At 40.1% G+C, this 26,655-nt stretch overlaps 1 pseudogene across 1 annotated transcript in view; it reads left to right on the top strand.

The window, feature by feature from the left end:
• Window positions 1–23,983, top strand: part of LOC308294540 (interferon-induced very large GTPase 1-like) — a 78,006-nt pseudogene extending 54,023 nt beyond the window's left edge. The window contains exons 3-7 of the transcript in view: window positions 7,270–7,307; window positions 9,297–9,410; window positions 12,770–12,896; window positions 19,261–19,298; window positions 19,394–23,983. The product of the transcript in view is annotated as an interferon-induced very large GTPase 1-like (transcript). The remainder of the gene's footprint in view (window positions 1–7,269; window positions 7,308–9,296; window positions 9,411–12,769; window positions 12,897–19,260; window positions 19,299–19,393) is intronic.
• Window positions 23,984–26,655: the final 2,672 nt, after the last annotated feature.

Here is a 26,655-nt window from a genome sequence, read left to right on the forward strand (position 1 = left end):
ATAGATAGATAGATAGATGGATAGATGGATAGATAGATAGATAGATAGATAGTCACTTAATGACAATTATAATAATTTGTGAGCCTACACACTCACACACATACCCTAAAAGCCAGCAAAATGAAATACTACCTAATTAACCTTAACTTGTGTCAGACTTGAATTCAAATGCAAGAGCAGCTTTATATAAATGTAGTAGTAGTAGTGTTATGAGAGGGAAGGTGATGTTTGTTCAGACTAGCAGGGACTTAGGTGGGACAGTTAACAAAGCATTATCCAGTTTCTGTCTATTGTTGATCCCTCCCCCCACCACCACCCTGATTGGTCCATCAGAGTCATTTTGAGTATTTAACATAGCCCTGTTTTAGCTCCATGACACAGTCATGACACAGTTCCATGTGTGCAAGTTCCTGATGCTGAACTCTCTTCTGGACTAAAGGTGAAGTATAAATAAATAGATGGATAGATAGATGGATAGATGGATAGATAGATAGATAGATAGATAGATAGATAGATAGATAGTTAGTAGGTTGATGCACCAATTGATGCAGGTTAGAGTTGTCCTATCTAAAAAAGAAGGTAACATTTGAATTCCCCATCAAAAAATACATACAATAGACATCCAATTTGTTTTTGAGATGGATAGGGTACAATTGGCAATTATAAAATACCAATTGATGCAGGTTAGAGTTGTCCTATCTAAAAAAGAAGGTAACATTTGAATTCCCCATCAAAAAATACATACAATAGACATCCAATTTGTTTTTGAGATGGATAGGGTACAATTGGCAATTATAAAATACCAATTGATGCAGGTTAGAGTTGTCCTATGCAAAAAAGAAGGTCATATTTGAATTCTCCATCAAAAAATACATACAATAGACACTTTTTTTTTTTTTTTGCTGCCTTTTTTTCGCGGCCTCGTCCATGGACTCGTCCACGGCCGGCCGTTTGCGTCCACGTCCGCGGCCTCGTCCACGGCCGCGTCCCCGGCCGTCTGCATCCACGGCCTCGTCCACGGCCGGGACGGCCGGCCGTTTGCGTCCGCGTCCACGGACGTTTTTTTCGCGTCCGCGTCCATGGACGCGTCCACGGCCGCGTCCATGGACGTGGACGCGGCGGCCAACGGCTCTTGCTGACCATTTGATGGCCTCTGGGGACAAGTTGAAATGTGTTAGTTTGGACAAGAGGACCTGATGGCTGACAGAGTCAAATGCTTTCTTGAAATCCAAAAATACTGCCATTGCGCATGGGGCTTTGTTCAAAGCACACTTTAACTTTTCAATGAATAAGCAATTTGCTGACTCAGTGGAGTGGAAGGCTCGAAACCCAAACTGCATAGGATGCAGAGGGGTGTAGCCTTTGTCTAGATGTTTAACAATAGACTTTACAATCCACTTTTCAGCCACTTTTGATATAACAGGTAAGATGCTTATGGGTCTATAGTTTGATATGTCCGTTTTTGAGCCAGATTTGAATATAGGTGTTATAACAGCAACTTTCCACTGAGTTGGGACAGTGCATTTTCTTATGGACATATTTACCAGATGTGTGATTGGTGCCACCAGAGAGTCAATATTTGTTTTAAGAAAGTTTGTGTCAAGCCCATGTGCATCTTTAGCTTTGGATGCTTTCAGTGATCTGACAATGTTTGTCACCTCGTTTTCTGTGACTTCCTCCAAATTAAAAATGGGGAGATCATTTTGAACAGGGCGTGGAACAAACTTAGAGGGTCTGAACAATTGTGTGATTTCATACACAGAGTTTAGAAAAAACAGCATTAGGTTGCTAGCAAGCGTGTGGGGATCTTTCACCAGGACATTATCTATTTTAAGTTCTAAGTTGTTATTATCCTGCTTATAGTATTTCCCTGTAAACAGTAAATCTATCTTGGTTGCTGAGTGACTGGTTATTCTTGTAGGTTGCTCTATTAATTGGGTCAAATTATAGTGGTCTGTTACCAGTTTAAGATTTTTTCTTATTTTTTTATCGTCCCAGTTAACATTTGTATCACCAATTAGTATTACTTCTTGATTAAAATCACACGCCGTGAGGATGGTCTTTAGCTGGTCGTATACTTCTACTTTAGCTGATGGCTGACGGTATAAGCAAACTAGAAAAGAAAATTTCTAAGAAATTTTAAGTGTGCCTGCAGCTCGCTAAGTCTGTGCAACCTTGTGTAGCGGTTGGTGTTAGCATTAGCGTTATTAACATTAGAATTTTTTTGCATAAACTTTAACATTATTGTTCTTCATATGACACCACCCACATGTCTGTACGACAAACGGTTCACGAGAAAACAGGTCACTTCCTGTTTGGTGAGGGGCACTTCCTGTTTGGCGAAATAGGCCCCAATTAAGTTTAAGGACTCTTAATCTTGTCATTTGACGCAACCCGCGTGTCTGTATGACAAACGGTTCACGAGATCAAGGGTCACTTCCTGTTTGGTGAGGGGCACTTCCTGTTTGGCGAAATAGGCCCCAATTAAGGTCATGGACGATTAATGAATTAAAGCTGCAAGCAGCGATGACCGGGCCCTCGCAGCTCTACCCACGTCACAAGGCCAGCAGCCAATCAGAAACCAAACAGGAAGTCAGCCATTTCGACTAATTAGTGGCGTTTTGGCGCATTTTTGGCCGTTATCACGGGTCGCACTTTAACGACAGTTTTGTGAGAAAAAAAAAGTTTTTTGAGAAAAAAAAAAGTTTTGAGGAAAAAAAAAATTGAAAAAAAAAAATTGAGAAAAATAAATTTTTGAGGAAAAAACACTTTGAGAAAAAAAAATTTGAGAAAAAAAAAATTTTCGAGAAAAAAAAATTTGAGAAAAAAAAATTTGAGAAAAAAAAAATTTGAGAAAAAAAAATTGAGAAAAAAAAAATTTGAGAAAAAAAAAATTTTGAGAAAAAAAACATTTTTGAGAAAAAAAAATTTGAGAAAAAAAAATTTGAGAAAAAATATTTTTGAGAAAAAAAAATTGAGGAAAAAAAATTTAGAAAAAAAAATCTTTGAGAAAAAAAAATTTTGAGGAAAAAAAAATGTATGACACCAGCCGCGAGTCTGTACGACAAACGGTTCATGAATTATAGAGGCACTTCCTGTTTGGTGAAGGGCACTTCCTGTTATAGAGGGGGCGGGGCTTAATCAATTACAGCTCATCCCTATTGGTCGGAAAAAGACCAAAGTTGTGTGAGCATTTTACATTTTAAATGACGTTGCTAGGCAAAAGTATGGCAGAGTTATTTGGCGCCAAAGTTTCTGGTTTTTTTTCGGAGTCCCCCATTCAAAGTCAATGGAGTTTTTGGGCGTCGTTTTTTGCGAATTACGTCGCAATGGTAACGCGGATCAGAAAGAAAAGTAATAGCACACCATTCCCGGTCGAGCCGCACGTTTTGATGTATATATTGCGGCGGTGGCGTAAATTGTGCGGCAGTTATTACGTGCTGAAGTTTCCCCCATTCTAAGTCAATGGGGTTTTTGGGCGTCGTTTTTTGCGAATTACGTCGCAATGGTAACGCGGATCGGAAAGAAAAGTAATAGCACACCATTCCCGGCCGAGCCGCACGTTTTGATGTATATATTGCGGCGGTGGCGTAAATTGTGCGGCAGTTATTACGTGCCGAAATTTGTGGGATCATTATTATCATTAAGTATGGCGGATTACAATAAGTGTTCTGCTATTGCATAGCAGGCACACTTAATTAGAGTGAACTTCATCTCTGTGGATAGTGTAATTTCTACACCTACACATTCGGCCTGGATCTCAGTGGGCCATACAATTTGCTTACATTGTAAGGTGTTCTTGATATAAAGCAAGGCCCCCCCACCCTTCCCTTCTGAACACCTTGTAACCAGGCATGCTCACTAAGGCATCTGGGGATGACCGCTTTAACCATGTTTCCGTCAGTCCTAAGCAGTCAATGTTAGAGTTTACAAGCAGATTTTCTAGTTCACTGTGCTTATTAAGTGTGCCTGCTATGCAATAGCAAAACACTTATTGTAATCCGCCATACTTAATTAATTAAGTGTGCCTGCTATGCAATAGCAAAACACTTATTGTAATCCGCCATACTTAATTAATTAAGTCTTTCGCCACGAATTTCTGCACGTAATAACTGCCGCACAATTTACGCCACCGCCGCAATATATACATCAAAACGTGCGGCTCGGCCGGGAATGGTGTGCTATTACTTTTCTTTCCGATCCGCGTTACCATTGCGACGTAATTCGCAAAAAACGACGCCAAAAAACCCCATTGACTTAGAATGGGGGAAACTTCGGCACGTAATAACTGCCGCACGATTTACGCCACCCCCGCAATATATACATCAAAATGTGCGGCTCGGCCGGGAATGGTGTGCTATTACTTTTCTTTCCGATCCGCTTTACGATTGCGATGTAATTCGCAAAAAACAACGCCCAAAAACTCCATTGACTTTGAATGGGGGACTCCGAAAAAAACCCAGAAACTTTGGCGCCACATAACTCTGCCATACTTTTGCCTAGCAACGTCATTTAAAATGTAAAATGCTCACACAACTTTGGTCTTTTTCCGACCAATAGGGATGAGCTGTAATTGATTAAGCCTCGCCCCCTCTTTAACAGGAAGTGCCCTTCACCAAACAGGAAGTGCCTCTATAACTCATGAACCGTTTGTCGTACAGACTTGCGGCTGGTGTCATACCTTTTCTTTTTTTCTCAATTTTTTTTTCTCAATTTTTTTTTTCTCAATTTTTTTTTTCTCAAATTTTATTTTCTCAAATTTTTTTTCTCAAATTTTTTTTTTCTCAAAAATTTTTTTTCTCAATTTTTTTTTTCTCAAATTTTTTTTTCTCAAAAAATTTTTTTCTCAACATTTTTTTTTTCTCAACATTTTTTTTTCTCAAAATTTTTTTTTTCTCAATTTTTTTTTCTCAATTTTTTTTTCTCAATTTTTTTCTCAAAATTTTTTTTTCTGAAAAAAATTTTTTTCTCAATTTTTTTCTCAAATTTTTTTTCTCAAAAAATTTTTTTCTCAATTTTTTTTTTTCTCAAAATTATTTTTTTCTCAAAAAATGTTTTTCTCAAAATTGTTTTCTCAAAATTATTTTTTTCTCAACATTTTTTTTTCTCACATTTTTTTTTCTCAACATTTTTTTTTCTCACAATTTTTTTTTTCAAAATTTATTTTTCTCAAAAAAGTTTTTTTCTCAAATTTTTTTTCTCACAAAACAATTTTTTCTCAAAAAACTGTCGTTAAAGTGCGACCCGTGATAACGGCCAAAAATGCTCCAAAACGCCACTAATTAGTCGAAATGGCTGACTTCCTGTTTGGTTTCTGATTGGCTGCTGGCCTTGTGACGTGGGTAGAGCTGCGAGGGCCTGGTCATCGCTGCTTGCAGCTTTAATTCATTAATCGTCCATGACCTTAATTGGGGCCTATTTCGCCAAACAGGAAGTGCCCCTCACCAAACAGGAAGTGACCCTTGATCTCGTGAACCGTTTGTCATACAGACACGCGGGTTGCGTCAAATGAAATAACGCTAATGCTAACACCAACCGCTACACAAGGTTGCACAGACTTAGCGAGCTGCAGGCACACTTAAAATTTCTTAGAAATTTTCTCTTCTAGTTAAGTCTTTCGCCACGAATTTCTGCACGTAATAACTGCCGCACAATTTACGCCACCGCCGCAATATATACATCAAAACGTGCGGCTCGGCCGGGAATGGTGTGCTATTACTTTTCTTTCCGATCCGCGTTACCATTGCGACGTAATTCGCAAAAAACGACGCCAAAAAACCCCATTGACTTAGAATGGGGGAAACTTCGGCACGTAATAACTGCCGCACGATTTACGCCACCCCCGCAATATATACATCAAAATGTGCGGCTCGGCCGGGAATGGTGTGCTATTACTTTTCTTTCCGATCCGCTTTACGATTGCGATGTAATTCGCAAAAAACAACGCCCAAAAACTCCATTGACTTTGAATGGGGGACTCCGAAAAAAACCCAGAAACTTTGGCGCCACATAACTCTGCCATACTTTTGCCTAGCAACGTCATTTAAAATGTAAAATGCTCACACAACTTTGGTCTTTTTCCGACCAATAGGGATGAGCTGTAATTGATTAAGCCTCGCCCCCTCTTTAACAGGAAGTGCCCTTCACCAAACAGGAAGTGCCTCTATAACTCATGAACCGTTTGTCGTACAGACTTGCGGCTGGTGTCATACCTTTTCTTTTTTTCTCAATTTTTTTTTCTCAAATTTTTTTTTTCTCAAATTTTTTTTTCTCAAATTTTTTTTTCTCAAATTTTTTTTCTCAAATTTTTTTTTTCTCAAAAATTTTTTTTCTCAACATTTTTTTTTTCTCAACATTTTTTTTTCTCAAAAATTTTTTTTTCTCAATTTTTTTTTCTCAATTTTTTTTCTCAATTTTTTTCTCAAAATTTTTTTTCTCAAAAAATTTTTTTTCTCAATTTTTTTCTCAAATTTTTTTTCTCAAAAAATTTTTTTCTCAATTTTTTTTTCTCAAAATTATTTTTTTCTCAAAAAATGTTTTTCTCAAAATTGTTTTCTCAAAATTATTTTTTTCTCAACATTTTTTTTTCTCACATTTTTTTTTCTCAAGATTTTTTTTTCTCACAATTTTTTTTTCAAAATTTCTTTTTCTCAAAAAAGTTTTTTTCTCAAGATTTTTTTTTTCTCACAAAACAATTTTTTCTCAAAAAACTGTCGTTAAAGTGCGACCCGTGATAACGGCCAAAAATGCTCCAAAACGCCACTAATTAGTCGAAATGGCTGACTTCCTGTTTGGTTTCTGATTGGCTGCTGGCCTTGTGACGTGGGTAGAGCTGCGAGGGCCTGGTCATCGCTGCTTGCAGCTTTAATTCATTAATCGTCCATGACCTTAATTGGGGCCTATTTCGCCAAACAGGAAGTGCCCCTCACCAAACAGGAAGTGACCCTTGATCTCGTGAACCGTTTGTCATACAGACACGCGGGTTGCGTCAAATGAAATAACGCTAATGCTAACACCAACCGCTACACAAGGTTGCACAGACTTAGCGAGCTGCAGGCACACTTAAAATTTCTTAGAAATTTTCTCTTCTAGTGTATTTACTTAAGTATGGCGGATTACAATAAGTGTTTTGCCATTGCTTTGCATGGCAGGCACACTTAATGAGTCAAATGTCTTTCAGTTATACAAATCCTAATCTTAAAAAAGCCGCATTAAAAATGATTACTGTAAATGTTTAACCTGTATATTGTTGTAATTACTGTACTGCAGGTTCCATGGATGAAGATAGCAACAAGAACAAGGATGAGGTAAGATAACCGTATATGGTGTCACAAGATTAGTATATATATTTTTTCATATCTGATTCAATCATATCTCTATCAATAATCCACACAGCGTAGTGATATCAGCACGTCATAGCTGGGGGACTCCGGCCCATGGGGGAAAGAATAACTTACTAAGTTGCTAAATTCATTTAGTTTTAGGCTAATTCATTACAATGTCTTACATTGATTCCTTGGTTGCCAATGCACAAAAAAACAATGCTTTAAAAAACGTAAAGAGCATCGGGATTAATATTATTGTCCTTATATTATTATAAGGACTGGTCGGATCATCCAAAACATAGGCCTACTGTAGTTATATGATTTAATCACCTGGTAAGAGACACTATTACATTTTCTATTGATATGATCAATTAAACTTATCACAATATTAAAAAAACAAAAGTCTTATTCATCAATGATGTTTAAGGAACATGTTTTAGTGAATTCCGAGGCAGCAGGAAACTAGCCTGGTTAATAAACCAGACCGCACAACACCACCCCCTGGCGGTAGTGTGTGATAGAGGCTGGCACCGCCAGGCTAGCAGGAGACAGGAGGACGCCATATGTGCAAGTGTATTATCAATTTATCATGCAGGGATTTACACACAGCGCAGGCAAACCATATAGACCTTATTCACACCGCAGCCATTTTGGATCACAAGACCACATCGGGTGGCAGCCTGCATCATAAACCATTGTATACAATGGAGCAATGTTCCCAAAATATGAGTTCTGTTCAACCAATTTCTTTTGACCAAATTGACAAATGGGCAGATGACAACATCAACATCCCCAAAAGGATTAAAAGGGCCTGGAATGGCTACAGTAACTGGATTCATTAAATTCACGGTAATGCTATGGCCGGGTTTCCCAAAGCGATTTTAGCCCATCGTAAGCCCATCGTAGCTCACGCATGGTCATAGAGACCAAGCCCCAATTGTCATGTTCCTGTGTTTACATGGGTTGGGGCAGAGCGAATTATTTAGCCCCCTACAACTACATCAACATTCAGATTTCACAAACAAAGTGCTTAATAAAGTCTCACACCTGTCTAAATACGATACGGCATTCTGTATCCTCTGTGTACTTTAATGAGAAGCTTTTTTATCCGATCGCTTTCTGTTTATCTCAGTGGGGTTGGTGCGCATGGGGAACGCCAGGAAATACATGGGAAAACAGAAAGCGATCGGATAAAAAGGCTTCTTATTAAAGAACACAGAGGAAACGGGTAATTATAGAATGCCGTACCGTATTTATGTTTAGACAGGTGCAAGACTTTATAAGCACTTTGTGAAATCTGAATGTTGGTGTAGTTGTAGGGGGCTAAATAAGTCGCTTTGCTGAAACCCATGTAACACGAGAACATGACGGTAGGGGCTTGGTCTATATGTTGGTCTATTTGTAATGCAGGCTGCCACCCTACTGTATGCGGTTATGTGATCCAAGATGGCCGCAGTGTGAATAAGGTCTATAGCCTAATCCAGTAGGCTAAATCCTACATGATATTATAGCACATGGGACTTTGCCAAACAATAGGCTTCTTTCCTCGGTAAACTGCTATTCTCGAGGACGTCATGTTCTATAACATTATTAATGACTTAATGGCTGTTTTTTTTGTTGTGGTACGTTTAATTGATCACAACAAATAGTGTCTCTATCAGGCGATTGAACACTGTGCATATGTAAACATGTTTCTGTAACAGAGGGAGAGGGAGTAGAGAGTAGATGGAGAGAAACAGATCTCCGATCTCAGTGCTTGACTGCTTGTGTAAAGTGGAGCACACACCGGACGCGGGCATCTGTGCAGCGTTGCGGCATGGTAACACCAACTGGATACGGCGAGGTGCCACGCAACTCATCCATTTCCCCCGGCGGGGAGAACATATCGCCCGGTGGGGAGAACATTTTCACCGTGCGGCAGCGCTGGAAAAATAGAACAGTGGGGTATATGCGTGGCGGGCGGTGTGGCAGACCCGCACCTACGTGCCTCTGACGCCGCCGGTGTGGGTTCATTCATTGAAAATAATGGGGGCGTTTGTTTTGACGCGCTGCGTCCGCGCTGCCTCCGCGCCGCCTCCCCGCCAGGTGTGTTTCCCTTAACTTGACGCATTAAAGATATAAGGATAATCTGACTCTGATTATGAACGACTACACTAGAACCCCAGTTTCTATATTCTATGCCAGGGCCGGGGGAAAACAATAAGGCAACAATCTACACGCTTAAACGTGTTGCGTTGCAAGCTTGTAGATTTAGCCGGGGATCCAGTCCCTCAAAATGGGAGAGGACCTGTGATGTTCTGCCGCACATTTTATTTCTGTTTTATCTATCAGTTTGGTCATTAAGGTCCACAGAATGAGAGGCCTGCTCTACCCGAAACATCGCGAAAAAAGGTTATGGCCATTTGTATATTCACAGTCCCACTGTGAAAAGTGGGGAAAAAAGTGATGACTCATCACTTTTTGGGGGCCAATATTTTGCCCAAGGAATGTTTTTCATGCAAAACAAATGCTTCCAATGGATTCAGAATGACGAAGAACCCCTAGTCTGACCCCTCACATGCTACTTAAAGCAGATTTTTCATTTATTTTTAAAATATATTTCTAGTGGAGTCAATGGGACAGTGAATATACAAATGGCCATAACTTTTTTTCGCGATGTTTCCGGCAGAGCAGGCCTCTCATTCTGTGGACCTTAACGACCAAACTAATAGATAAAACAGAAATAAAAAGTGCGGCAGAACATCACAGGTTCAACCCTATTCCTTGAGCTTTTGGGCATGTGGATCCCCGACTAATTGGCAAAAGAGGGGAAAAAGCAAAGTTGGGTCCTGATTTATTCCAGAGGTTTTGAGGAGGCAGGGTATGATGGAAATTAATTAATGTTCCACAAGAATGAAGAATTGACAAAGATGTATTCTTATCAGCATTATAGATCTTTGAGGAGCCAGGCATTCTGGCCTCCTCCTGACAGCCCTCTGAAGGGGCACATTTTCCTCATTTTCATACAGCTTTTATACTCTCATTCTAACAGAGATGCGATTCTAAACATGGTCTTATAAAGATCTGAATTAAAGATAATGGCAACATAAAAATTGTTACATACATACAGATTTGCTGCATGGGGGAGACAACTCAGCTGTTAGATTGACAGCTGTAGTGAGTTGAATTAGCACATGCACTGTGAGAACCACTTCAAATGAGTTTGGTGACATATATTTGGCAATCTATAAATCTCTGCCACCACAGATTAGAGCAGCCGAGTAGGCTATGTGGTGCATTGGGGCGAGCTTAGTGCTACTAACGCCGTCGACTTCTGGTCTTAGCTGCTGCATTTCTTGTACCCACAAATAGGGCAATTCAAAATAAATAAAACATATTTAGGAGGAAAAGTGGAATTGGTCATTGTTTTAAATGAAATTGGGCTTTGATGGGACCACCCACCAAGTTTGGAGCCTGTAGCATGCTGGGAACTTGAGTTATGGCTGTTGGATCACATGACCACATAGAGACACACGGGCGCCTACAAATATTGTGATAGCGATCCCACTTCGGGTAAGGAAGAACGGTGCACTGCAGCTGCCAATGTAATCCCAATGAGAGGCATCGTGAAATATCATAATTTCAGTGGTTGACTACTGAGGCCGTAGCGATTTTTATTGTGTTCTAATAAAGTGTCCCATGAGTTTAATTTTGCCTTTTTAAAGTGGCATATCTGTCATCTTGATACACTACCTACAATATACTTCATCAGTGAGTCAAAAGTGCTAGCATTGGAAATCTTAAGTTTAAGTGGTCGCATGGTACACACGTCATGGACGCATCCCTTGAGGTTTTCAATACCCAGATACGCTTGTCTCTCATGTATAATTAGGCTGTTTATTTTTGGGACATTGTGGCATATTGCTTCTTCCAAACGGAGTATTGCAGGTTATTTTTTGGTTAAAACTAACCTGGAGAATTCACTCTGTAGTTGAAAAGGTCGGGATCTTCAAAGTCGGCGCTCATAAACGCACAGCAGTAAAGACAGTGATGTCACTGAAAATCGACAGGTTTTCTGTCTGCCGTTTCCCCTCTTCTCTGTTAACATTATGGGTAATCCATTCAAGTGGCAAATTAAACGTGACACATATCATGTACCGGTATTTAGCAAACAAGAAGATGTGTTGTCAGGGTCAGGCCATACATTTGAAAACATATTTTTATTTAAATCAATATAGTCTTCAGTTCGTGTAGGAATATTTTAATATTAGGCTAACCACAGTTGAATTGCAATGACTTTCTATGGGCTGGCTTGCAGTGCACCGTTCTCCCTTACCCGAAGCGGGGCCGCTGTTTCAATTGTGGGCGTGAATTTGTAGGCGCCCGTGTGTCTCTATTGGGTGGCAGCCTGCATTACAAACCTGTATTGGCTTGGCTGTAAACCAAGCCAATAGGACAGCAGAGGGGTTGAGGCTTCAGCAATTGCAGTATGTCCTTATTGGCCGTTTAAGAGCTTTTAGCATGCTGGGAACTGGAGTTATGGCTATTTAAAGCCCAGCCAATAGGAACCTAGAGGAGGCGTGGCAATGTTGCCTGTTGTGGCTATTCTGATGGCATACCCCAGTGTTGGTGCCAAACTTGGTACAGATCGCAGGTCTGGATGTTATATTTGACCCGTCCGTCCGTCCGTCCGTCCGTCCGTCCGTCCGTCCATCCATCCACCCAGCTGGCACCTGGCCGTCTAGCCACCCACCCGTCCACCTGCCAGTCAATTTTTAATTGGGATATTCTACCCTACAATTCTGTCAGAAGGAAGTGGTTTACAGTTTGTTACCTTATATTGGAGGGTCAATGGTGAACATTCCTGTTTATTACTAATAGTTGAGACAAAATAGTATTATCAGCCACAATACAAAGCTTAAAGTTGTACTATGTAACTTTTTTTATAAAACAAATCTTAAAATTCTCCTAACTATTAAATCACAAAAGTTTTAGAAGATCCGCGCCGTGAATTTCAGCCTGTAAAGCCTTCTCTGTATGTAAACTGAGATCCTTGCCGTGGACCGGATCTCGCGCCAAAATTGCGTCATCACACTACCGGCCAATCACAGCGAGGGTTATACAACTGCCGGCCAATCACAGCGCATCTTGAAGTGGGGTCGCTATGGCAGCCATATTTGTTGTCGCCCGTTTGTACCATCCCTTCTCTAGGTAATTTCGCCTACCAGGCAGGGTGAAGGAGTCCGTATCTCTGGAATTACTGAACGCACAGGAACAAGGGACCCCTTAAAAGATAGATCTCAGCGAGGTGGAGGCAGACGCGGGGGTCTGAAGGTACGAAAAACGTCCGAAAGACGCGGACGCGACCGCGGTTTGCTATAGGGCTAATGACCACTAGTTGGGCATCTTACACAGTATGGCTTTAAGTTCAATACAAAGTTTTAAAGACAGTCCTGTTTTCTTAGCGTGACCTCGAAGATGTTGTTGCTGGAAGCTCAGAGATGACAGGTAGTGATGGAGAAGATGACAACACAACACCTGAACACAAGTCTTCAGATCCCAGCAGCACTGTTCCTGCTCCAAGTGAGACAGGTAAACACCTGCATTCAATAATTCACTGCTTGGATGATACAAAAGTTATCAACACACTACACATTCTCATTAGGTCAGTCAATCTAAGAGAAAATATGGCTTAACCCCCAAAAAATTGATACAAAAGGTTTTTCAATGGATTCTGGTAGTATTGGGTGTGCTAAATAACATACTCAAAGCCGCCATTTTCAAAATGGCGTCCCAGATGGTTGCGGGGAGCTTAAAATGGCTATATCTCGAATGGAATTTTTTTTGCAAATGCTTTTTCAACTGATTCTGGTACCTCTGGACATGCTTGAGAACATACTAAAGATTTAGGAAAATACACCTTCCAGAAAGGCTTCATTTTCAAGATGGCGCGTCCATGATGGCCGCTGGGAGCTTAAAATGCCTTTAACCTGGGATTTATATGTAAAAAAATATGCACTTGGTGACTAGTTTTAGATTTCCGGCATGGTGTTAGGTATGGGCATAAGGTCTTCGAAAAACATAGCAAACAAAGTTGGGCTCACCCCCTAGTGGTCTGTTTGCAATGATCGTGAAAATGATGCCTTTTCAGTGGTTTGTTTCTCCTAAGCTTTTAGGATGTTATTTAGCATACCTAATAGTAACAGAATCCATTGGAAAATCTCTTCCATCAATTATTTGGGGTTTCAACTATGTACAGACTTATTTAATAATGGATTAATTTCAAACAGACCACTAGGGGGCAAGCCCAACTTGTTGCCAATGTTTTTTGAAAACCTTAAGTCCATACCCAACACCATGCCAAAAGTCAAAAACGTGTCACCGAGTGCATAGTTGTTGTTGACTTTTTACATATTAAATCCCAGTTTATAGGCATTTTAAGCTCCCGGCAGCCAACGTGGACGCCAGTCACGCGCCATCTTGAAAATGAAGCCTTTCCGTAAGGAATATTTTCCTCTATTTTTAGTATGCTCTAAAGCATGTCCAGAGGTACCAGAATCAGTTGACAAAATATTTGCAAAATCTTTTCCATTTGAGATATAGCCATTTTAAGCTCCACGCAAGCATCTGGGATGCCATCTTGACAATGGCGGCTTTCTGGGAGGTATAGTAGATTTTGGTAGATTTTGAGTATTACTACCAGAATCCATTGAAAAACCATTTGTATAATTTTTTGGGGGGTTAAGCCATATTTTCTCTTAGATTGACTGACCTACATTATACTGAACATACAGTACTGAGTTAACTACTGTAACAGTAGTTAACTCAATCTATAATAACAGAACACTGAACACCTCAATGATTATTACTCTGATTTACAGTCAAAACAAAACACTTACAGTATGTTTAAATGAAGCTAAATTGAGGTACTTACAGTACATGTTTAATCTGTATCTATAGGTTCCACTGAAGGTATCGCTGAGAACAAGCATAAGGTAAGATCATTTGTATTTAGTGGCATGAACCCGTGCAAACCTTGTGTCCAATCACTCCAATGCATTATTTAAGCTCAAAACGATTTTACTGCTTCATCTTTTCCTTTCATTTTTAACACAATATTATTAATGTTATTGCAATGGGCACTTGAACAGCATAATATGATGAAGCAATTTTAACATTTCAAACATGCAAATATAGTGGCCCATTGCCCATACCTACCGGTATAATCCATCTATGACTTACACAAAAAATAAAAATGTACAATTAGCCGGGGACCCAGAAACCAAAATGGGAGAGGACCTGTGATGTTCTGCCGTACTTTTTATTTCTGTTTTATCTATTAGTTAGGTCATTAACTCATCGGATGCCCACAAGATGTCAACTCGTCAATCTCTTTGATGTCTACATGTGCCCATTGTATACTGTACTGTAGCACCTGTACTGTACAACCGCCGTGACGAAAACAACTCCATTTCCCAAAATGCAGCGCGGGATCACATGACTGGGAAGTGCTGTCTCGCTAATAGATATGCATGCAAAGCTGCTGCGCAAACATGCATGCCTAATCCAGGCTTTAAATCACTTTCAAATTCAAAACGCGGCCTTTTCTACCTGCCGTTACACAAACGCTGTTGCGCAGGATTGTTAAAAAACGGTCCTGACTGAAAGAAAATATTTTTGCGAAATAAACAGGACATGCTTGGATTACATTTACTCAGATTACTTTTTACGCCAGGACCTCGAAGGTAGGCAAAATGGCTGGTTGCCATGGGCACCATTAAATTAACCCTTGCATTCATCGTGGGCACCCGATGAGTAAAGGCCCACAGAATTCACTGTCCCATTGACTCCACTAGAAATATTAAAAAAAGAAAACAAATCTGCTAAAAGTGATGAGTCATTACTTTTTTTCAGTACAAACAGTAGTACTAGTCAGGGAAAATTAGCAGAATACCTGTCAAATCTGGGAATAAATTCCTTACCAAACAATTTCTTCAGACACCTTTACGAACACATTGATGAAGAAATAGTTTGGTAAGGAATTTATTCCCAAGGTTTTATAAAAAATCCCTGACTATACAAACAGGCAATAGCATAGAATTAAATAAACACATACAAACAAACATTAGCTTCAGTGAGAGAAAACAGTGCTACACCAGCTGTTGCTGAAAACAGGGAGAAGAAATGAAACAAAATATTACAAATTAATCACATAGATAAATTCCATTAAAAATACTAGTGAGATATTAGTGAATTGTGTAAAAAAAACATATTATTTTTTTCTAGGATATGCAACCCTACAATTGTGTTAGAAGGAAGTGGTTTACAGTTTGTTACCTTATATTGGAGGGTCAATGGCAAGCATTCCTGTTTATTACTAATAGTTATGACACAAATGTGACTATCAACCACTTTACAAAGCTTAGGTACAGTACAAATGTTTAAAGACAACATCCGGTTTTCTTAGAGTGATCTCGAAGATTTAGATGCTGGAAGCTCAGAGATGACAGTTAGTGTTGGAGAAGATGACAACACAACACCTGAACACAAGTCATCAGATCCCAGCAGCACTGTTCCTGCTCCAAGTGAGACAGGTAAACACCTGCATTTGGATGTTCCAGAAGTTTAAAACACACTACAAATTTTTACTACTGAACATATTGGGTGTTAATCTATCTATAAATGCGAAAAGTCTCTGCATGTCTGCGTGTGTGTCTGTCTGTCTGTCTGTAATCTGCGTATCTCGAGAACCGTTCGTCCCACCGGCTTCAGATTCGGCACGCGCGTTCCCCGCCGCGGCACAGAGTGCAGTGCCCGGCCTCGACCCGACCCGACGCGCGGTTTTCCCTAACCGGGGCGAAACGTTCGGAATCTCCTGGCTGTTCCGGAGGAAATCGGCGCAAGCGCTGACTCAAGCGCTGACTCAAGCGCTGACTCAAGCGCTGACTCATTGTGACATCACTTCATAAAAGGCTCTGACATCACGTACGCCACATGAGTCAACACAAAATGCCATGGTTACGTATTGAATGTCATCAGTATGACATGTTTTGATGTTCCTAGGGCATAAATGGACACAGGCAAACATATGTTCATACCGGGCAACAGGTATAATGGGGTTTGCATTAAAGGGTAGGGCATTCACAGAGATCTCCATAGACTGTATGGGCATAAAATGGACGCCCATATGTGGAGCTGATGTCTGAGTTTTCCGGAACCGGCACAGTGTCTGCAGAGATCTCCATATATGGGCATAAGTGGACACAGGCAAACAGACAGATAACTCCATATATGGGCATAAATAGACACAGGCAAACAGATGGTCAAAACGGGTCCTACAGAGATCTCCATATATGGTCATATAATGGACATTGACAGATATCTCCATATATGGGCATAAATGGACACAGGCAAATAGATGGTCAAAACGGATCCTATGACAACAGGTATAATGGTGTTTGCATTAAAGGGCGGGACATTCATTCCCTATTTACATCGTTCCCGAGTTGGCCAGGTCGCCGACTAGACACTCGGCCGCATATATGAGCATAAATGGACACAGGCAAACAGATCGTCAATACGGGTCATACAGAGATCTCCATAGATGGGCATAAAATGGACGTAGACAGACAGATAGCTCCATACATGGGCATAAATGGACACACGCAAACAGATGGTCAAAACAGATCCTATGACAACAGGTATAATGAGGTTTGCATTAAAGGGCGGGGGCATTCATTCCGACTAGACGCTCGGCCGCCCGAAATGAAACATCTCAACTATTATTACACTGATTTCCAGTAAAACAAAACATTGATGTTTAAATGAAGTAAATCTTACAGCACATGTTTAATCTGTATCTATAGGTTCCACTGAAGGTAGCACTGAGAACAAGGATAAGGTAAGAAATTGTATTTAGTGGCATGAACCCATGCAAACCTTGTGTTCAATTCATTATTTAAGTTCAAAGCCATTTTTCAATTTAAGCTCAAAACCGTTCCTAGGGCATAAATTCCTCTCGTCCTTTCATTTTTTACAAGATATATAAAATGTTATTGCAATGGGCACTTTAACAGCATAATTATGATGAAGCATGTTCACATTTCAAACATGCAAATATAGAGGCCCATCATTCATACAATCCATCTCATGGCTTTAACCCAGGGGCATAGTTCCGCCGATTTAAAATGACTCCAATACGGAACTAAAACTTCCTATGATTGGCTGCTAGTTACGCTGTTTTCCCCCCCGGCCGATCACAAAAAGAATTGTTCTCCATTGGACCCCATTCATTTTCCCCTTTCGTTTTCTAACCTTAATTAACACTTTCATACATACTTTATGGTTCCTATCGCTAGTTAAAAATTGCCTTTCAATCACGATGATATGCGTTTTTTGAAAATAAGGTCCCATTTATTTTAAAATTGATGATAAAGTTGGGGGGTGGGGGGGGCGTGGCCAACTAATATATCTATGCAGACGGCTGTGTTCTTCTTCGTGTGCTGTATTTCGGGAGGCTCCGACCACATTCTCCCATGTATCCCTGCAGTTGCACGTGACCGCTGGCAGCCAATAGCATCCTCTGATGCCTTTACAATCTATGATGGCAACACCCATGCCAAGGACCCATAGACCATATTCACACCGCGGCCATCTTTGATCACATGACTTCCTGGAGTAGCAGCCTGCAAGGCCCTGCATTAAAAACGCTGCATAGAAACCAATGGATTCGCTTTGTCCATATCTTTTACACAGTCTATGCTTTAACCCCCTTACACTTCAAAGACCAGTAAGACTCTTAAGACCAGAAAATCTAAGGGGCGGAGCTTACTGGACAAAGAGACAGATGTGCTCTTGAGTCAAGGCACATGTGTAAGCTAAATATAATTAAGCAAGTACTAAGGTCCATATCCTAAAATCCACCTTTAACTTTAACTGCTCTACACTTAAAAGAATAATTATTGCAATTTTGACTCCACAACATTTCTAGGTAGGTAGGAACCCTCGGGACCCAAAATGTATCTACATGATTAATTCATCATGCAGATAACTCTATTAAAACAGAAAATGTCAGAAACGTATTGTTTGTGTGTTTTTGGATATAAAAAGTATGTACACAGCCATTTGCTCTTTTGAATACTAAGTATTTTTAGCATGGGCAAAGCCGGGAAAGGCAAGAAGCGCACCACCTACATAGATGCACTGTGACATGACAGCTTAGCTAACAGCACTGCAGACCCTGATTTTAGATAGGAGAGTGTGGAGGGCAGCGATCAAGGAGTCCTGAGTTGGTGTTGGCTAGACCACACACTCGCATCGCAGCATGTACTTTTGAATACTTAAGTATTTTTAAAAGCAAGTACTCCAGTACTTTTAAGTAAAATTTTAAGTGAACGACTTTCACTTTTAATTGAGTAATATTTGACCACTATACTTTACTCAAGTACTGGTGTTGAGTTCTTTGTAAGATTGTCAGATTGACAGCCATTATACTTTTTTATAAAACACGACAAAGTTACTTGTACTGTAGATCAGATGTGAAATGTATCCATTTTCTTAGAGTCAACCCAAAGCTGTTGATGCTGGAAGCTCAGAGATCGGAGAAGATGACATCAAGTCTTCAGATACCAGCAGTACTGTTGCAGATCCAGGTGAGACAGGCAAAACCTGTAAAATTCACTACTTGAATGTTCCAGAAGTTATGGACACCGGGTACTCATCACCACAACCCACCCACCATGCTGTTGTTCCAACACAATAAATCAACAGAACTGAACATACTGATTGCATAATAAAACGTAAATATGTAAAAGTAATATTGGAAGAATTTAGAATAATTCAAGTTGACTTTCAGTTGGCCTAATATATGGGCTTTCATGACATGCATTTAAATAAAGAAGCATTGAGATGCTTACTGCAATGTTTAACATGTATATTAATGACACAACTATTGTAGGTTCCCTAGATGAAGACAGCAACAAGAAAAAGAATGAGGTAAGACAACTATGTTGGTTTTACATGTTTTGTGCTCAATATCTGATGTTATTAGTAGACAATTACAATTTTGGATTGTTTTGTTAATTCTTAAGGTTGTCAAAGGAGATACATCTGTGAAGAATTCTCAAGAAATCAGCCCAGAGGACCAATGTCAAACAGAATTTGATAAATTGCTTTTCAGACTTAACCTCAAAGAGAACTATGAAAATAAGTTGTCAAATGCTGACTTTCTGAAAATAAGTCCTTCCATAAAGCAGGCTCATGAGATAACTGAGAGAGATGTAGCTCATGCATTCCTTCAGAAGTTGTTGATGCTAGACCATAGAGCCAGGTACATACCAGTAATCGTAGAAAATACAGAAGAAGACCAATTAAAAGTCACTACAGATTCTGACATGGCCACCACAGAAGAAAGTTTATTTGATATGCTATGCATGGCCAATGTATACAGTGATCAGAGTATTAAGCAATGTCCTGTCCATCCAATGGAAGTTCAGATGGCTGTTTTTCACTGCTCAGATAGATTTCTGAGGCAGAACATGATTACCAAACTTTCACAGTGTCAGTATGCCTTACCTTTGCTTGTGCCTGATCCAGTCACAGGGGACATTCAGTGTCCTTTGTGGACATTTAGGCAAATAAGAAAATGTTGGAAGGTAACTGATAGTTCAGGTGCCATCACATGTAGGAACATGGCCATTTGTCAAGCTGAGACACCTATGGTGTCATTTTTCAGACTTGGTTCAGTGTCATCATCTAAATCTCAGCTAATGAATACCTTAATCAATGACCGTCACAGCACATTCTTTCATAGGAATTGTCCAGGTGCCACCAAATCTCACTGCCTGATAGATGGCATGGCAGAGATTGCCTGGTACCTCCCTGCTGGAAAACAAAATGATGTTTTCTCAGATTGTGTTGCGTTCTGTAATCTTCATGGAGATGCTCTATCACATGATAAACAGCGTAACATATTGATCGATAAGGCTTCAGTCAATGTTGTTCTCTTACCTACTCTGGGAAGAGGTGACAAAAGTATGACAGTGGCGTCAGTTCTTTTTAAGGGTCCAAAACCTCTCATTTTTCTTCTTGCTGAGAATGACTCTGTTGCAAAACAGATAAAACCAGGAAAGTATACAATGGGTGTGAAGGATAGAAGTCAGTCAGATGTGGCTGAAGAATTGAAAGTAATCATTAGAAACATATTGTCAACATCAAAAACTTCCTTCCAACTTGAAAGCATGGGAAATGTTTCTGGAATCAAAACAGATGAAGACGACCATGAATGCCAAACAGGGAAATCTGCTGCTGCGAAGATTGTGGATTTGCTTGATAGAACTGATCTTTCAAAGATCAAAGACACATTTCTACCATGTCATGGGCATTTGTGGCAAGAGTGGTGCAGAGTGAATAAAGAGAAGTACCGCCTCAGCGGACACATTGAGAAGCACAAATGTGAAAAAGAAAAAAGAATGAGAAAAATAAGAGAGGAACAATGTGACAAACCATCCAGTGAGCTGATGGAAATGTTTGTTGAAAACCTGAAGTCTCCAAGTTTGAATCAAAGACTCTACTTCATAAAATGGATTGGATTCTTTCTGGATAATGTTTTCACATATACACTTTCTGAAATCAACCAGGCATATGATGAAAAGTGGTCTGAAAAAGAAGCTTTAAAAAAGAAAAGAAAATGCATTAAAGAGCAGGACACATCACAGCTGCTGAAGAAGAAGCAAAAGGAGTTGGAAGACATTAAAGAGAGCTTATGATAGCAGGACAGCCAATGGAGCTGATGGATGGAGATGCAGCTCATGTGCCTTTAACATGGATCACTAGTGTTCTAGATGAGGTGAAAAACATACTCGCAGACGAGAAGAGAGTTTTTGTTTTATCCGTTTTAGGCATCCAGAGTAGTGGAAAATCTACCATGCTGAATGCAATGTTTGGACTGCAGTTTGCAGTGAGTGCTGGCAGGTGCACTAGAGGGGCCTTCATGCAGCTAGTGAAAGTGTCAGAAGAGTTCCGGAAAGAGTTCAAGTTTGACTATATCCTGGTTGTGGACACTGAAGGACTGCTCCTGAGCTGGCAGGGCAGAACACCTATCACCACGACAATGAATTGGCAACATTTGTCATTGGTCTGGGAAACATGACTTTGATCAACATCTTTGGAGAGAATCCATCTGAGATGCAAGACGTTCTTCATATTGCTGTTCAGGCCTTCATGCGCATGAAGAGGGTTAACCTGTCTCCGAGTTGTGTGTTTGTTCATCAGAATGTTGCAGCTATTGAAGCTGGGGACAAAAACAAGGTGGGAAAGAGACGCCTACAAGAAAACCTTGATGATATGACCAAGCTGGCTGCCAAAGAGGAGGAGTTTGATGCTGAGTTCTTCAGTGATGTCATTACATTTGATCTAGAAAAAGATGTGACATACATTTCCCAGCTCTGGGAAGGTGGTCCACCCATGGCCCCTCCCAACCCGGGTTATAGTGAAAACATCCAAGAGCTGAAGAACCTGATACTCTCAAAAGCAAATAATTCTAAAGGAATGACACTTTCAGAATTCAACAGCACCGTTAAAGATCTTTGGAATGCCCTGCTGAATGAAAACTTTGTTTTCAGTTTCAAAAACACACAGGAAATTTCATTGTACAGAAAACTTGAAGAAGAGTATACAAAATGGACCTGGGCTCTAAGGCAAGATATGTTGACAATTGAAAACCAACTTCACAATAGAATTGAAAATGGAAAACTTCACGAGATTAAGGACAGTGATCTGATCAAAGAAATGAACAAGACTTGGGAAGAAGTGGAAAAAGCTGTGAAAAATTACTTTGATGAAGATAACGATAAAGATGTACTGGTTCAGTGGAAATCACGATTTGAAACCAAAATAAAGGATTTCCGTGATGAACTGGTGAGAGGAGCCAAACGGAAGCTAGAAGAAATTATTCAGCAGTGGAGTGCTCGAAAAAAGATGGATGATAAGAGGACAGTTTATGAGAACGAGCTTCTACTGAAGAGCAAAGAGCTTGCCAGCAAGCTAAACGACAAGGCAAGGGATGAAACGGAACTTGAAAAGGAGTTCAACTGTCTTTGGATAAGTTGGGTTACTGAGCTCACTGCAGGTGTTCCTCCCTTTGCGGAAATAAACATTCAAAGTGATGTGGATAATATACTTGAAATGCGCTTTAGGTGGCCTCTCATACAAGACCGCAAAGAGTGTTGTTTCTACAAAGACATCTCTAAGAGAGGGAATTATTCTGATTATATGGCTGTTAAGGGAAAAGAATTGAACCCAGCTGAAGTTGTCACAAAGGCTGTCATGGAAGCTTTTAGGTTTAGTTCAACAACAACTGAACTTAATTATGATGATCTGATAAGGACCCTCATTGCCAAAGTCGAGAAACAAACCGATGATTTAATTAAGAAGAAACCTGTTAAGACAGAAGGCTACCATAATTGTTACATGCATGAAGTAGCAAAATATGTGGATGAACTAGTGAAAGAATTTGAAAAAGAAATTGAATCAAAGAAAATGGCATACACTCTCAAGAAGGAGTTTAAAGTCGATCTACTACTTAATGCCTGTACAATTGCAAAGGATTGTCTTCAAAAGTCTCACAATGAATTTCAGAAGAACAATGATGCACGCACATATTTGGAAAACCAAAAGGGACAATTCTATAATGTATTCCGTAGCTTTTGTAAAGGTAACACCTCTGCCGCTGTGCTTGGTGAACTACTTTGCAGCAAACTGAAGGAGGCTGCAATTCAGCCTGTCCATGACAAGACGGCCATTGACTTAGCTGGTGTGATGAAATGTAATCACCCTCCCTTCAGTGGGAATAGGGTTAACTTGGAGAAACATGTTTTACAATCTCTGGCAGAAGAAGATGACTTTGAGAGTTACATGAAATACATCATAGATCCAAGGGAACAACTAGAGCTATTTATTGAAAACTCTGTTGAGAAATACATATCCACCAATCAGAACAAGGTACTCAGTATCACAAAGAAAAATGTGGAGGATATTGTCAGGCTTCTGAATCAAGCAGTGCATGACACAACAGAAAAAGTCAAAACAATGAGTGGAGACACCATTATGTGGTTGAAGGAGTTCTCCCATCAGTTAAAAGATGACCTACGTGTTGTCACCAACTGCTATGATCATGTTAATGACATAGACGACTTTGGCTTTCTTAAAGATGAGATTGAGAAGCACCTTAAATCCATGAAGGCAGATTTGAACAGCTTCTTAACCAACCAGGAGGAAGTCCGGTTGAAGACTGAACATATTCTTGTCGACCAACTGTGCAACTGTTGCTGGGAAAAGTGTCCTTTCTGTAAAGCCATTTGTAACAACACCCTTAAGGATCACAGTCCAAACGACCACAGTGTCCCTTTTCATCGCTCAAAAGCAGTTTCTGGAGGCTCCTATAAAAGTACAAAAATACTTCAATTCAATCAATTCCATTCAAACAGTATCGAAGAGTGTATGATGACTGGAGAATTACCCCTGATGAATCAAAACTGATATACTGGAAATGGTTTGTATGTCACTTTCAAAAGCAACTGGAGGCTCATTACGGAAAAAAATTTGAGGGCGACGGAGAGATTCCTAAAGCATGGAAAGCGCATACAAAAGATGATGCTATCAAAAGCTTGGAGAACATGTAGTCTTTGAATGGCTCACAAACAACCACAACATGCTATACCAGGGGTCCTCAATTAGGCGGGCCGCGGTCCAGGTCCGGACCGCGGACCACCTCCGACCGGACTGCGGTATACCTCCGATAAAATCTCCATTCACAGTTGTAACATTTGCTGCGCTCTGAACGTATGGACTGACTGTGTGTGTGTGTGTGTGTGTGTGTGTGTGTGTGTGTGTGTGTGTGTGTGTGCAGGCTCATAAGACACACCTCCACTGAACTGCAAGGTCTTGGTTACCAACTCTCCGTCATTTAGCTGGACCACTAGTTGAAAACCACTGTCTTAAATTATGTACAGCAGAGGGGTTATAATTAATAAGATAATTAAATAAATAACATTGAGTTTATAATTTATTCTTGGATACATAATAAAAGTATAGTATAATTATAAATAATGCGCCAAATACTTTATTATTTATTTTTTATTATGCGATTAATCTTGCGATTAACTACACAAATCATGTGTTGGACAGCATTATATATATATCTATATAATTTATGTTGTATTCCTCCGGACCCTTGCCTGTTTCAAAAAAATATTTGTGGACCTTCAAGATGTGTATTTGAGGACCCCTGTTCTATACCAAATACCAAAACTAATTAGTTTGTGTTGCAAACTTTGCAAAAATCGCAAATTGAGATTTGGCCCTCATTGCCAAAGTTGAGAAACAAACCAATGTCTTAATTAAGAAGAAACCTGTTAACACAGAAAGCTACCATATTGGTCAAATGCATGATGTAGCAAAACATGTGGAAAAACTAGTGAAAGATTTTGAATCCCTCATCGCTCTCAAGGAGTTTAAACTTGATCTATTGCTTAATGCCTGTACAATTGCAAAGGCATGTTTTCAAAATGCTCACAAATAATTCCAGAAGAACAATGATGCTCGTGCATATTTGGAAAAATAAAGCATTCAAAACCTTTTTTGAAGGTTACTCCTCTGCCGCTGTGCTTGGTGAACTACTTTGACGCAAACTGAAGGAATCTGCAATTCAGCCTGTCATGACAACAATGACAAGACTGCCCTCGACTTGGCTGGAGAGATGAAATGTAGCCACCCTCCCTTCAGTGGGAATAGGCTGAACTTGGAGAAACATGTTTTACAATCACTGGCTGAAGAAGAGGACTTTGACAGTTATGTGACCTATATCAGACATCCAAGGAAACATGTAGAGCTTTTTATCAAAAGATCTTTTGAGACAGATCTTAAGATCTTTTGAGAGAGGATCTGTATCCTCCAAAAAATTGGAGGATATTGACCATCTTCTGAATCAAGCAGTGCATGACGCAACAGAAAAAAACTCAAAATACAGTGGAGACACCAGCACGTGGTTGAGGCAGTTCTCTGATCAGTTAAAAGATGACCTACGTGTTGTAAAAAAGTAAACTACGTGTTGTCACCAACTGCTATGATCATGTTAATGACATAGATGATTTTGACTTTCTTAAAGAGGAGATTGAGAAACACCTCCAAGTCCATGAAGGCAGATTTTAACCAACCAGGAAAATGTACTGTTGAAGACTGACACAATTCTTATTGACCAACTGTGCAAACTATTGCTGGGAACAGCAATAATAGTGTCCTTTCTGTAGCGCCATTTGTACCAACACCCTCTTGGGTCACAGTCCAGACGATCACAGTGTCCCTTTTCATCGCACAAGAGCCGTTTCTGGAGGCTCCTATGGTACAGTGAAATTTGTCATTGATTTCTGCACAACGCTGGTTGCAAGTGATCGTAGGTTCTTCCCTACAGAAAGTTCAGAGGAGAGCATTCCATCCAAAGAATATCGAAAAGATCCATACTGTGCTAACTGGAGAATTACCCCTGATGAATCAAAACTGATGTCACTTTCAGAAGAAGCTGGAGGATCATTACGGACAGAAATTTGGGGGCTGGGGAGAAATTCCTGAAGCATGGAAAAAGCATACATTAAATCATTTACATTTTTTAAAAGCAAACAAGATTTCCAACTATTACAGTCCATTCAAGCAAGGTACTGGTACCAGTAAGACTCCCTAATCGGGAGATAAGCGACACTTATCTATTTGAATACACAAATAGGCCAAAAATGTGTTTTTCAGAAATCGTCCAGATGGTGGCGCTAGATAGGACAAATGCGTTTTGATTACATGACTGTAGAGATACTGTGTACCGGTTTGCGTGATTTTAGGGCAAAATCTGTAGGAGCAGTGTCCAGAGGATGGTGGCGCTAGATGGGACAGATGCATTTTGATGACATGACTGTAGAGATACTGTGTACCGGTTTGCGTGAATTTAGGGCAAAATCTGTGGGAGCAGTGTCCAAAAATGTGTCTTGCAAGAATCGGCCTCATGGTGGCGCTAGAAAAGGGCCATGTGAAAAAATGAGGGGTGGGGGTTGTGCTTTGGTAGGCGAGGAGTGTGTGTGCAAAGTTTGGCATGGATCAGGGAAACGGCGGCGGAGATATGAGTAGGGGAAAAGTGTGACGTGTGACATGACTGACGGACTGACGGCCGGTGCAGGTTTGGATAGTATAAGAATAGTAGTAACTTGCGACCTAACGGTCGCAATAAAGCATTTCCCCCCTAAGTTATGGCTAATGTGTTATCCCAAAACAATTAAGATTAAATTAATAATAAGAGAGTAATTTATTTTCT

Source organism: Nannobrachium achirus (assembly GCF_963921795.1).
Source record: "Nannobrachium achirus genome assembly, chromosome: 11".
Lineage (NCBI taxonomy): Eukaryota > Metazoa > Chordata > Actinopteri > Myctophiformes > Myctophidae > Nannobrachium > Nannobrachium achirus.